Raw genomic sequence first — 12722 nt, 5'->3', positions numbered from 1 at the left:
CACTCTGGCTTCAATTTCAGTTCCTCAAACACCCATGTTTCTTCTTGCCACAGGTCCTTTGCATATGCTGCAAGATTTATCTAAATATGGATTTTTTTCCCTCATCCATTTGGCTGGTTTACTATCAGTCCATAAAATAGTTCCTTAGGCATGTTTCCAAAAACTTTCAAGGAGAAAATTATTTTAAATTAAGGTGCCCCTAAGTCATTGGAGGTCTCATGACCTCATTTTATTTTCATCTCACAGACTCAGTGAATCATGTAATATACCATACTCCCTTCTTGCTACTAGCTTTCCAAGTGTTCACATTGTATAGTGATTACTGTTACAGGACTTTGGACCCAAGTTAATTAGTTTTGAATTCTGACTCCTCTATTCATGACCTGTCTGGTCTTTGTCAAGTCACTTAACATTTCTATGATTTCATTTTCTGATTTGTAAAATAGAAATAATAATAATTATTATTCCCAAATGACTGCTCTAAGAAATACATGAATTAACTTGCACAAAGCATTTCAAGCAATGTCTGGTACATAGGAAGCACTCAATAAAAGCTGGTATTTTTACTCTTTCCTATCTATCACAGCTTGAATTGCCAGAGTGCTTCTTGTGAAAGTGAGTTTTGGGTCTTAATTGTACAGATTCTTGACTCAATTCTCTATTTTACTTTGCATATAATAACACATGCTATTTGAAGAATAGTTCTGATTATTCAGATTCAGTTTCTAAAGAAGTACAGTAGATTCCCCACTGTAATGACAGACATTTTATATTAAAATTGGAGAGATGCTATTTGTGGGACTAACTTTAAAGGCATTATGATTTGCTCCATAGAGCTGTATAATCAAATCAATAGCAGAAAGTATCTCTGAAGCAAGGTTTTATCTGCACTCCCACCTCAATGGAAACATGGCTGAGCACCATAATTAGAAGCCAGGATTAGAGGCACATTTTATTATCAACACAAGCAGGGCCTTTCATACTTGTTCCATGAAATTAGCTATCTCCTTACACATTTTAGGAACTTGGATTTCATTTTTATTTTCTAATGCTAAATAAACAGAATCCCATCCCAAATGTAATCAATCATTTAAAAAAAGACCCATGTGGTCAAGAATAAGGTTATTTCTTTGGTTCTAAATTCTAAAAATAATTTTCTACTCTCTCGTACTCTTCATGTTCCAGGAAAAAAAAAAAAAAGATCTTCCTTATCCCACATCACAGATGGCTCCATAGCTACAGACTCCACCAGCAGAATAACAAGAGGATTCTCAAGCTTTTGCTAATCTGTTCACTTTTTTAAAAAAAAGCTTTCCTGCAGAGAGTGAAAAGTCAATGCCTTTGTTGTACATTGTGTGATTATATTTAGACAAATTAGGTGATTCCCTCCCACCCCACACCAATGTTGGTCAATGTAACAGTTTCCCAGAGTGAAATAAAACAGAAAATCATTTTTACTTCATGTCTGATACAGAAGGCACACAGACACAATCACAGATGATTATTTTGTTTATATAAGAAATCACCCTCTGCTTTGTGTAGGTAAAAAGATTCAGGCTCTACTTAATTGTGGCAACTATTTTCAATGTAAGATCTTTTGACTACAAAGTACTTGTAGTTTTTCTTGAAAGAGAATATGTAGGTTTTTTACTATTAACAGAAAAGCAGGATGAGAAGAAAGTTATATTTTTGTCTGAAAATTTTAATAAGGTAAAATTGGACTTAAAAGCTAGCCCTACAGAAAATGGTGTTAAAAACAAACTAAACAGCAAGGGGTTGAAATATCTTTGGCGAATCCCCACAATTCCCTTAAGGGTTTAACTCAGTATTCACTATTTATGAATTTGTATAATAATGGTGCCTTGATTTTACAGAATGATTTCAGAGCAATTCCTCATTTTGGGTCATATTTTTTTCAGCTCATAAAGTGCTCTTTAAGATTGTTAGGCACATTGGGAGCTGATTTAACTTTTAGGCCAATCAAGGACCATTTAGATAAAATGAACTAATGTATGTGCAAGCACTCTACAAATATATGTGCAAGTGCTCTACAAATGCAAGATGGTTCTGCTGCTATTAAATAACTGATGGAAGAGTGAATGTGGCTGTTCCAAACACTGACTTCACTTGCAACCACTAAAAAACAAATCCCCCGATGAAAAAAATGACAAATGTTCCCATCACTGTTCATTGCTGAGAGGTATACTTCAGATCTCACAAAGCTGTCCTACTCCCTCGAGGTTGGAGACCTTTGCAAGAGCTTCCAGATTAAGCCAACTCATCAGTCCTTGAGCAAGAAAAGTAGTTTGAGTAGCCATTGTACTGCGTCATAATGCAGTTTATTCCACCGGATTCTCCCAATGGGTTTAGGTATTTGGAAACTGCAGTGCAACTCGTTCTTGTACTTTTTGAGGAAAATACAATCTAAAATTTCCAAGAAGCTGTGTATCATCATCCTAATCTATTTAATTAGGACATAGGAGACCTTAGTTACCAGCAATATTATGGTTACTATTTTTGTTTTCCTTGGTTTCATTGGTTTACAATACTGTATGTGATTCAGTGGTATTGGATGATACCTACTCAGATGCCTGTTACCACACTATGGTTACTATTTTGATGGAACTTATGGTCAGGACTGATCTTTTAAAGACTGAGAAGACCCCCCCCAAAAAAACAATAGCTATATCATCACCATACAGAAGATCTCTAATCCTTTTAGATTAGAATACTTTCCAAAATGTTGCACTGAAATTACTGCTATAATGGCTTGAATTATGTGTTCTCTAAAATCCATGTGTTGGAGTCCTAACACTCCAGCAACTCTGACTGTGGGCACATTTGGAAATAAGGGTCTTTATAGAGGTAATTAAGTTAAAACAAGGTCATTAATGTGAATTCTAATACAAAAGGACTAATGTCCTTATAAAAACAGGGAATTTAAACATAGACACCTGCAGACACTGGAAGTTCTGCCCCCAGACTATTGCTGGACTTGATTTGTAGCATCAGTTCTCTGGATCTCTGGTCTGTTGGCCCCACAAATTTCAGATTTGCCAGTCCTTAACAATTTTCTAAGTCAGTTCCTTGCGATCTCTATATATATCATGGATCCTTTGCGCTCCTCTCTTCTTCATATCACTAACTTTTGATTTGATTTTTTACAAGGAATGTTAGTGAATGGTGGAACCCAGCCCCATCTCATGCCCAGAGGCAAGGGGTGCTAGGAAAGTGAATTTCAGGCATTTTCGTTTCTTTTTCTTTCTTTATTTTTTTAATTTTATGTATTTTTTACATCATTTTAAATTTTTGCACAATATATGCATTTTCATCTTGGTTATAGTCCCCATACAATTCCCACCCCCCTTGTTTTGATCCTACTCCCTTCCCCCCCCATTTTTGGTTTAGATAGTGAAAGATAGGCTTTGTGCTACCAGATGTTGAGTACATAAGACATTGGAGTGCTGGATATTCAAAAAGTGACCGATTCACCACATCTATGAATGGACATTTACAAGCAGCTGACTAGTCACGGAAACATTTCCCTTCTACTTTATACAATTCTTTTCTAATACACTCTTGTTTCTTTCTCAACCATGACTGCCTGTAATAACCTCAAAACTCTTACTCTAAAACTTCATAACCTCTTTGTGTGTGTCCAGCTGGTAGAGGACTTTTGGTAAGAAAGGTGTCACATGATGGGTTAACATTATTTCATTGCCTGTGAAAAAATTTCATTGTGATTGTTGAGGGAAAATATCTCATTGCAAGAGAGAAAATTATAAGAAACACACATTTTGGAATCAGAAAGATTGGGGTTTGTATCTTGGCTTTCTGCCTGGCATCATAGTGACCACTGGAATATAGGACTTCCATCTCTACATTTCTAAAACAGGTATAAAATAAATTAGAGCCTCTGATGGATGTTTGTGCAGAATTGGACATAATAGAAGTCATATAGCGTGGTCCTAGGCAAAATACAAGACTTACTAAAACCATTTCTCAGAACTTAGGGGTATCAAAAAGATCAATGAAGCAATATTTTAAATCTTATTTTATCAGACATTTATCCATAGAACAACCACAAATGTCAATTATTTTGAGTGGTTGCTCTTCTATCTGAGTGACATTTTTTAGGTTTCATGACATAAAACATATAAACATTACATGATGGAAGTTTTCTGGATCAAGAACACAGTTAAAACAAAAATAACTAGATCAACGTCTTCCAGGGCATTTTTATTAAGGTTCCTGACCCACTTACCCCTGCCAAATCCAAGCAGTACCCTCATCAAACAATGAGCACAAAAGACCCAGTTTCCTATGGCAGATACTTTCCAACTACTAAATCCTGCATTTCCCCATTTCTTATTTTGTCTATGGTACAATTGTAACTAGAGAGGTCATGGCAGGCATGATTAAATGAGGAGTGATTAGCCATGGTCAGTCAAGAAATCTGTCACAAAACATACCAAAAATAATTACAGACTGTGAAAAATATGGTGGTTACCAGAGGGAAGGAGAGGAATAAGGGGTTAATGTGATAGTATGTTGGCAATGGAGTGTTGGCAGAGGGCAAATGAAGCAAGTGCACACGTTGAGATGTGAAGTTGTATTCCCCAAATTATATAATTTTGTAAATGAGTGACAAATCAGTAACATTTGATTAAAAAAATTCTTTGCCTAAAGTTTACTCTTTGGAAGAGTCTGTGTGGAGACCAAATTTTGAGGAACAGAGGCTATTCCTATAAATACTGACATTCTTAACTACTAATTATACTCAATTTTTTTGAAAACAATTTTATTTGTCATTTGGAAAATTAATGTGAAAAGTTATGTCTATTTGCTCATTCCTTTATTGGTAGATGCATTGAATGAGTATTGGTCAATTTCTGCAATGATTTTTAGGCACTTTGTTTGGAAATAAGGATATGGAGTTATACAGACAGTATCTCTTTATTCAGAGAGGTTATAGAGCAGTTGGGGAGCCAAACTTTAATCAAATTCAGTTGCTTCATTAAAGACAAATGGTTATTCATCCTTTCAATTAATTCATTCTGCCATTATATATTGAATATCCAGTAGGTGCCTGGCAGTGTGTTATGCACCAATTACTAATAGCCACATTCATTGTATGTTGTATACCAGACCCTGTTCTATTGCTTTACATGCATTTAATCCTAATAGCAAATCTATGAAGTGTACATTATATAGATAAGGGAATACAAATTTATAAGGGTTAAGTAACTTGCTTAAGGTGACATAACTAGAAAGTGGAATAGCTGTGACGTCTGTCTGACTGCAGGGCCCAAACCCAACCACTGCTCTCGAGCCTCTGAAGAGACATCCACCTTGTGACTCACACAGTTGATGAACCAAATGACTAGATCAATTTAAGTGTACAGCAGGAGAATTACTGCTCCCTCAGGGCCCTTGATGTATCTGCACTAATGGTGCTAACAATTTCTATAAATTAGGAAAACAGTAATTAGGTCTAGTGAGCTGAAATCCAGGGACAGAAATGGTACTATAATAGTTACAGCCACAGATAGGGAGGCAAAAGCCATAGAAAGCAATTTATTGCTTTGCTGAATGACCTCAGAAAATCTTTAGACCATACTATTTCTCTGCTTTAGACTTTCTAAAAGTAAACAATTTTATCCCCTACCATCTATTTTTAAGATTATTTTTATTTGTGGAAACTCAGTCTCTTCCTACTGAAAGGATATGATAAGTCTGGAAAAATACAGTGGAAGTGTACAACATGAGAGTGAACTTTCAGACATACGGACACTAAAGAAGTGTTCTCTGAGTTTGAAGATGATACTGTTATAATAACAAGTACTGAAAAAGAGAAACTCTAGAAGTCAGAAATCAGATGGACAAGTAGAAACTGTCCTAGGATTTTTAAGAAAATCAGAATCTAAAGCAATGGGGGGAATCTAAGAAGAACATAATTTTCATTATGGCTCCTTAGAAAATATCAGCAATTGGAAGTTCCAGGTACCTTTGAAATTAAAGGTGGCAAGTGTCCAGCAACAGGTAATTTAACTCAACTGTGGTACATCCACATAATACAGTTTTATATATGAATATATAAATAGGAAGAGTTCTATAAGGTATGGAGAAATGCCCAAGCTATATTGTTAAGTAAACAATAACACTAATAACAAAGACACTTTTAAGTGAAAATGCAAGGTGCAGAACTATGCATACAGAATATCACTTTTATTGACAAATTGGAAAAACAAATAAAGTCTGTTTTTGCTTGTATTTTATATGCTTTCAGAAGCATAAACCAGGAACTAATAAAAATGGTGAAGAATAGGGTGAATTTGGAGGGCAATGGATGGGTGAGACCTCTTGATATTTATGGTTTAATTTTGTTTTTATTTTTAACTATGTAAATGGATCAGTATTAAAACAATTTAAAAATAAAGTGGTATGAAACACATATCTGAGAAAGCCAAAATACACAAAACCCCCTTAAAACTCAACACTAAGAAAACTAACAACTTAATTTTAAAAAAGCGAAAGATTTAAGCAGACATCTCACCAAAAAAGTTACACAGGTGGTAAATAGATGTATGAAAAGATACTCAAAGTCACATTTCATCAGGGAACCGCAAATTAAAATCCAAAACACTGAAAAGTGGCAGAGTAACAGGAATTCTCATTCATTGCTAGTAGGAGGGCAAAATGGTACAGTCACTTTGGAAGAATGTTTGGCAGTTTCTCATAAAACTAAACATATTTGTACCATCCTATCCAGAAATAGTGCTCCTTGATATACCCAAATGAGTCAAAAATGCTTATCCAAACAAAAATCTGTACAAATGTTTATAGCAGCTTTGTTCATAATGGTCAAAACATGGAAGAAATGAAGATGTCCTTAAATAGGCAAATAAATTGTGTATATCCATAATGGAACATTATTCAGTGCTAAAAAGAAATGAGCTAGTAAGCCATGAAAAGACCTGGTAATACCTTAATAAATACTGCCTAAATAAAAGAAGTCAATCAGAAAATGTTACATGCTATATTGCTGTAGGGTGACTGTTGTGAGCAACCAAAATTCATATATTGAAATTCTGATGTCAATGTGATGGTTTAAGAGAAGGAGTCTTTGGGGGTGATAAGGCCATGAGAGCCGAGTTCTTACCAAAGGGATTAACATAACACTCTTACAAAAGAGACCTTAAAGATATCCCTTGTGACTTCTGCTATAAAGCCATACAGTGAAAAGATGATCATCTTTGAATCAGAGATGGCCCTTAGGAGACACTAACACTACTAGCACCTTGATCATGGACTTTCCAGCATCTAGAGCTGTGAGAAGTAGTTTATAAGCTGTCCAATGAATGAGATTTTGCTAAAGCAACCTGAATAGACTAAGACACTTATGATTCCATACAACATTCTAAGTGTTCAAGATCGAAAGTCCTACCTGAAACTTGATTAAAAAGTTCATAATATGGCTAATCCTTATGAAACTTAGACTTTGGGAATAAAGAGAAGATGCTAAAATGTTGGCAGGGAAAAAATCTTTAAAAAGGTTCAAGAATCAGAATAGCTTTGAACTTTTCAAGTCATTATCAGGATCTAGAAGAAAAATGACATTACCTTCCGATATGCAAGAGATGTTGATTTCTTACATAGGAACTACATACATAAAAATTCACTCAGTGGTATGAGAGAATAAGAGATTGTTGGACATACAAGGTTTCAAAAATCTTCCCTCAATCACTTTCAAGAAGCTTACTGTGGAAAACTCCCCCAATATGTAAATTAAGGAAGGAGAAAATATGGAATTCAGGTCAGAAGCGGAGGCTCCCATATAAAAGAGATTAAAATATCTAGGATGATGGGGAAGGAGATCCTAAAATGACACTAGTGCCAGCAGGTCTGGAGAGCAATTACTTCTGATGGGAACAAAAGAACACAGAGTCCTGTACTAGATGTCCATCGGAAGATTACTTTGATAGATCACCTGTACATTCAAGAAGCGATGTACACATAGGACAAAAGTTTGTGGATGGCTTCATAATGGCGAAAAGGCAAAGAGCACAGGAAAGTGAATTTAGTCATTTTCTAGATACTAAATGACTCAGCTATGATGAAGATTCAGACTTATAATATAGGCAACATTGAATATGGGTATACCAACAATTGTAATAACCAGACAATTAATGTTAGATATTTGCTAACTGGTCTGGTATTGACCACAAACTAAGACATACTGGATAATAGGTAATGCTGTGCCAACTAGTTACTTCACCTTGCTGGGTTGTGGGAGGAGAATATCTGGGGATTCTTGAGATGTGGCTGGGCTAATAGGGTGGGGCACTTAGAACTTCAGAAAAGTAGTTCTTTTCCAAACTATAAGAAAATATTTCAATTCTAGTGGATACTGGTGGACCATTAGATATATTAATATTAGGGAAATAAAGGGGAAAGAAATGTGTGTGAGGAATGTGGACATGTATGAAAAAGATATAATGAAGAAACCTTAGCAACCAAGAAGTAACAGTACAAGTGATGTTGTTTTGAGAAGTGTGAAGGCAAATAACAATAAAAGAAGAATTGAAATCAACTACTTTTGGCTAATGGAGATGAGGGAGGTGGATATAAAGGGGGACTTGAGATAGTTTTTTAAATTTTAATTTTCTTACATTGTTGGTCATCTTTGTATAGTTATTGTTTCCCCTAGTTGAGGTCCTCCTACCAATTATCCACCCACATACTACCACCCCACTCTCCCATGTCTCCCTCCAGGTCTCCAACTCCCTCACTGTATGCTGTAGATTGATGGTTGGCCCTGGGCTTTGTCTTTTCCCTGGAACCTTGTCCTTTTCCTGGTTGAAGGCCTGTGCTCCTGGACCACAGCAGACCAGACTGCTCAGATCCCCAGGAACAACTGGCAAGCAGGTAGCAAGGCAGAGCACTTCAGGAATCTCTTGTAGGTATGTGGACTGGTTCTCCGGACTCCTTGATTTTGGAACTTCCTATGGTATAGGAGACTGTCTCATTTTCTCCAGACCAGTGTGGTCTCTAGGTTCTGTGCCTCCTCATTTACACTGATTGTCCCATCCATTCCAACAACTGTCACATGATACTTCTTCTGAGTCTTAGAATTCTGGCATTGGGAACCCAATTTCCAGACAATGTCAGTGGAGAAGTTTCCTGGTGGAGACAGACTCCAGCAGGTTGTCTCAAGGAGACTGCTGTTTTTATTAAGGTACATGGAAACTATTCAATTTTAAACTAATATATGTATTACTGATAAAAATTGGAAATGAATGCCTACTGTATGTATAAGGCTTACACAAGTTGTAATGATATTCAAAATAAGTATTATTCTCACAATACACCAAGGAAGCAGAGGTGATTAGTGGAACTGGTGTAATTCTCCTAAACCTTTTCATCTATCAAAGCAGGAAAGGGAATTTTATTTTCTAGATTAGAAGACAAATTCAAGATATTTATATCAAGAATATTTCCAAAAGGGCTCCCTGGTGGCACAGCAGGTTGACAGCAGTGCTGTGAGGCTGTCCGCAGCCTCTGCAGTGCGGATTTGATTCCTTGGCCGGCCAGGGAGATACCCACATGGCGCAGCAGACCTCTCCTGTCTCACCTGCTGCTCCCCTCATTGGTGTATTCCATTCAGTCAACCTGTTTGGCCCCCCACTCTGTCTCTGATGAATTTTCTCACCCTCCCATGTCTCTGGCCTGTACCCCAGTTCTTGTATAAATAAAAAAAAATCTTAAAACTAAGTAAAGTTTGTAATAATTAAATTATGTTTTTACTTGTGATGGAAATCACGGAGCATGATTTCTCCTGAAACACATCTTGACCTCACTGTCACAGAAATACTGAAGTGGAAAGAATTTTGATAGACCTCATTATTACATTTGTATATATTTTCAGTAGTTTTTGTTTAATTAAAAAATATCAGAGAGAAACTGAACCTATAAGTTTGCCAGGAAAGATCTCTGAGCCTCCTATTCTTTCTCCTCATTCAGCCCTCACTACTCTGAAGAAATAAACAAAATCTCCAAAATAAGACACACACTATGTTCATGGGTGGTTTCACTCATGAGAATCCTGGTTGGCAATAATGTGGGGGAGATTTCCCACTAACACACAAGAAGACTTCAAGAAATTTTCAAACCACTCATAAAAATTAGCAGTTGTAATCTTGTTCATTTTCTGAATTCAAAGAGATGGTGAATTGAAAACAGAGCGGTAACTTAAATATTTTTTTAAAAGATTTATTTATTTATTTTTTACAAGCACTGGGTACAGTCAGAAGCACGGGAGGGTGAGAGAATTCACCAGAGCCAGAGCGGGGAATGGAACAGGCAGACTGACGAAATACACTGCTGAGGGGAGCAGCGGGTGCAGCAAGAGAGGTCTGCCATGCCATGTGGGACCCTTGCCAGCGGTCAGGGATTGAACCAGCGCTGCAGAGGCTGCGGGCAGCTTCTCAGTCTAGCGCTAAACTGCTGCGCCACCAGGGGAGGCCTGGTAACTTCAATTTTAATCTAGATACATAGACTCTATCCTTTTTTTTTCCTTACCAAATTACAAACATTCACCTTTTAATATTCTTTGAGTCCTCAGGATATTTTCATTAAAAAGTAGAAGCTACTTCTCATCAGAAAAATGCAAATCAAAAGCAAAAAAAAAAAAAAAAGCAGAAACCAAGCATCTAGTACTCAAACCATTTAACACCATGCTGTTATCTGACTGACTATGGCAACCTTGTTCAGGTTTCTTTTATGCCCAAGCTCAGCTCTTTTCTCAAATAATTGTTGACATGCCCTTGAGAAGACAGCAGAGGGCAGTATTAAGGAGCAACGTTATTGCCAGTTGAATGGTCCTAGAGCCCATCCATGAAGCAGCTGCAGCCCTATGTGTTGCTCACATTTGGCATGACCTTTTGGTATCTCATATCCAGAAAGAGAGGATTGGATTAATAATCTCACAGATCCCCTGTTAACCTTCAAATCCCATGATTCTTCTAGGAAATGTTTTTCTTTATTGTGCTTTACGCTGTCAACTAAAGGGCACTAGTGGTGTAAATCTAAAGCAACAGCCTCTTCAAAGGCTGAAAATCTATACTATGTAAAGGTTAATAATACTAGTTTTTGATTCAAAAAGACCTGGGTTCAAAGTCTTTGGCATTAAGTAGCTGTGCAACTTTAAGCAAGTTACTAAACCTTTCTGAGTCTTTGTTACCACGTTTAGAGGTTAGTGATGATTCCTTCACAGAGAAGTTTGAGGATAATATGAAATACATTGTATGTCAAGCACAAAACCTGGCACAGAGGTCAAAAATTGACTGTTACTGTAATTACAACTTTTATTTTTAATAGAGACAATCATCTTTCTCCACTGCTCCCTCTGACCCTGGGTGTGCTTTGTAAAAACTAGAGACATCATTTTCTGCTCTACAAGACATACCAGGGTGCAAGTTTCAGAGACTCGTTTTGGAACCAGAGTCCATCAGTCATTCTCAACCATTCTCTGAATCAGAACAGCCAACAGAATCTTCAGTGAGGTCATTATTTTTAGCTTTGGAACTGTTAGAATGTCTGCAGGAGATTTTTATGGCATTCAGCAAATTAGCAAAGGTCATCAAAACAAATTCACTTACTGAATTCATTGGCTTGAAATCCTATCAAACCAGTGCTGTCATATTAAATTAAAAAATTTTCTACTGGCAATGTTTGCATAAAAAGGATTAAACTAAGTTCTGTTAAATTTGCTCTATTTCTGCTACATCTTAAGGTCTCAAACTTTAATGGCAGACCAACCAATTTATTTCCTATCTGCCACTTCCTTCCCCACCAATGTGGTCATGTGATTTTCTCCTAGTTTAAAATATCCTCACTTTTCTTCTCGATCTGTTAATATCCTATAGGAAGCCTCTCCTAAGTTCTCTAACCCCTGATCTCATGCTGTTTTGCTCTTGACTCAGAACAGGCTTTTTTTGTTTGTTTGTTTAAGTTGAGTGGGTATGATTTTGACTCTGTTCAGTCCTGTACAAAAATAGCACACATGACTGAATTAGGCTCCTACATCCCCACAGATGCCCTTAATGACACATCTCTGCATGGTTGATGATCCACGCTTGTGGAGCAGCCATCAACCACCATGACAGACTATGCACACGATAAGCTCTTGCCAAATAATAACATGTTGTGCTCCTTGCTGTCCATATCACCATAAATAAGTTTTGTAAGAAATACTTGAGGGTTAAGTAATTGATCTATTACTTTGCATACCTTAAATGATGCCTTTGAATCAAATCAGACTGCAAGGTCACTGGATACTTCAGCAATATAGTTTTGGATCTAATAGAACTGTTTTACGAGATTGTACTTTGATGTTATGCCAATGGACTGCATTGAAGCACTTTGTAAGAAAGAATTGGATGAAACTAAGGGTCCCTTTTCTGGATATCTAGTGGAGAAATACTACTGAATAGCAAATTAGGTTTTGTTTTGTGGACAACTGGATTCTCACAAATTGTGTTTACTTCATTTTGGGCATTAGAAAACTGTGATAAATCTGGGGTCTATTTCTTTCAAAAGTGTGTCCAATCCTAATAATCAGTCTGGCATTGTGATATTTATCTACATAGTTCCCCTTTGCTCTGGTCACCACAACTGCCTACTTTAACTTTTTGCATTGAAAATGTTTTTGGGTGAGGTGC

At 36.7% G+C, this 12722-nt stretch overlaps 1 protein-coding gene and 1 long non-coding RNA gene across 2 annotated transcripts in view; one reads left to right on the top strand and one right to left on the bottom strand.

Annotated features, from left to right (window-relative positions):
* Positions 1-12722, bottom strand: part of GABRB1 (gamma-aminobutyric acid type A receptor subunit beta1) — a 304528-nt gene that overhangs the window by 61532 nt on the left and 230274 nt on the right. The window lies entirely within an intron of this gene.
* LOC129144719 (uncharacterized) overlaps positions 1-12722 on the top strand; it is a 36841-nt gene that overhangs the window by 5106 nt on the left and 19013 nt on the right. Inside the window, exon 2 of the long non-coding RNA XR_008549196.1 lies at positions 8776-8963. This is a non-coding gene — a long non-coding RNA (uncharacterized LOC129144719). The remainder of the gene's footprint in view (positions 1-8775; positions 8964-12722) is intronic.

The sequence above is a fragment of the Talpa occidentalis genome, unplaced genomic scaffold (genome assembly GCF_014898055.3).
Source record: "Talpa occidentalis isolate TD23 unplaced genomic scaffold, MPIMG_talOcc4v2.1 talOcc4.6, whole genome shotgun sequence".
NCBI classification, from domain to species: Eukaryota; Metazoa; Chordata; class Mammalia; order Eulipotyphla; family Talpidae; genus Talpa; species Talpa occidentalis.
The sequence above is the reverse complement of the archived record's forward strand: the minus strand, read 5'-3'. Positions and strand labels throughout refer to the sequence as shown.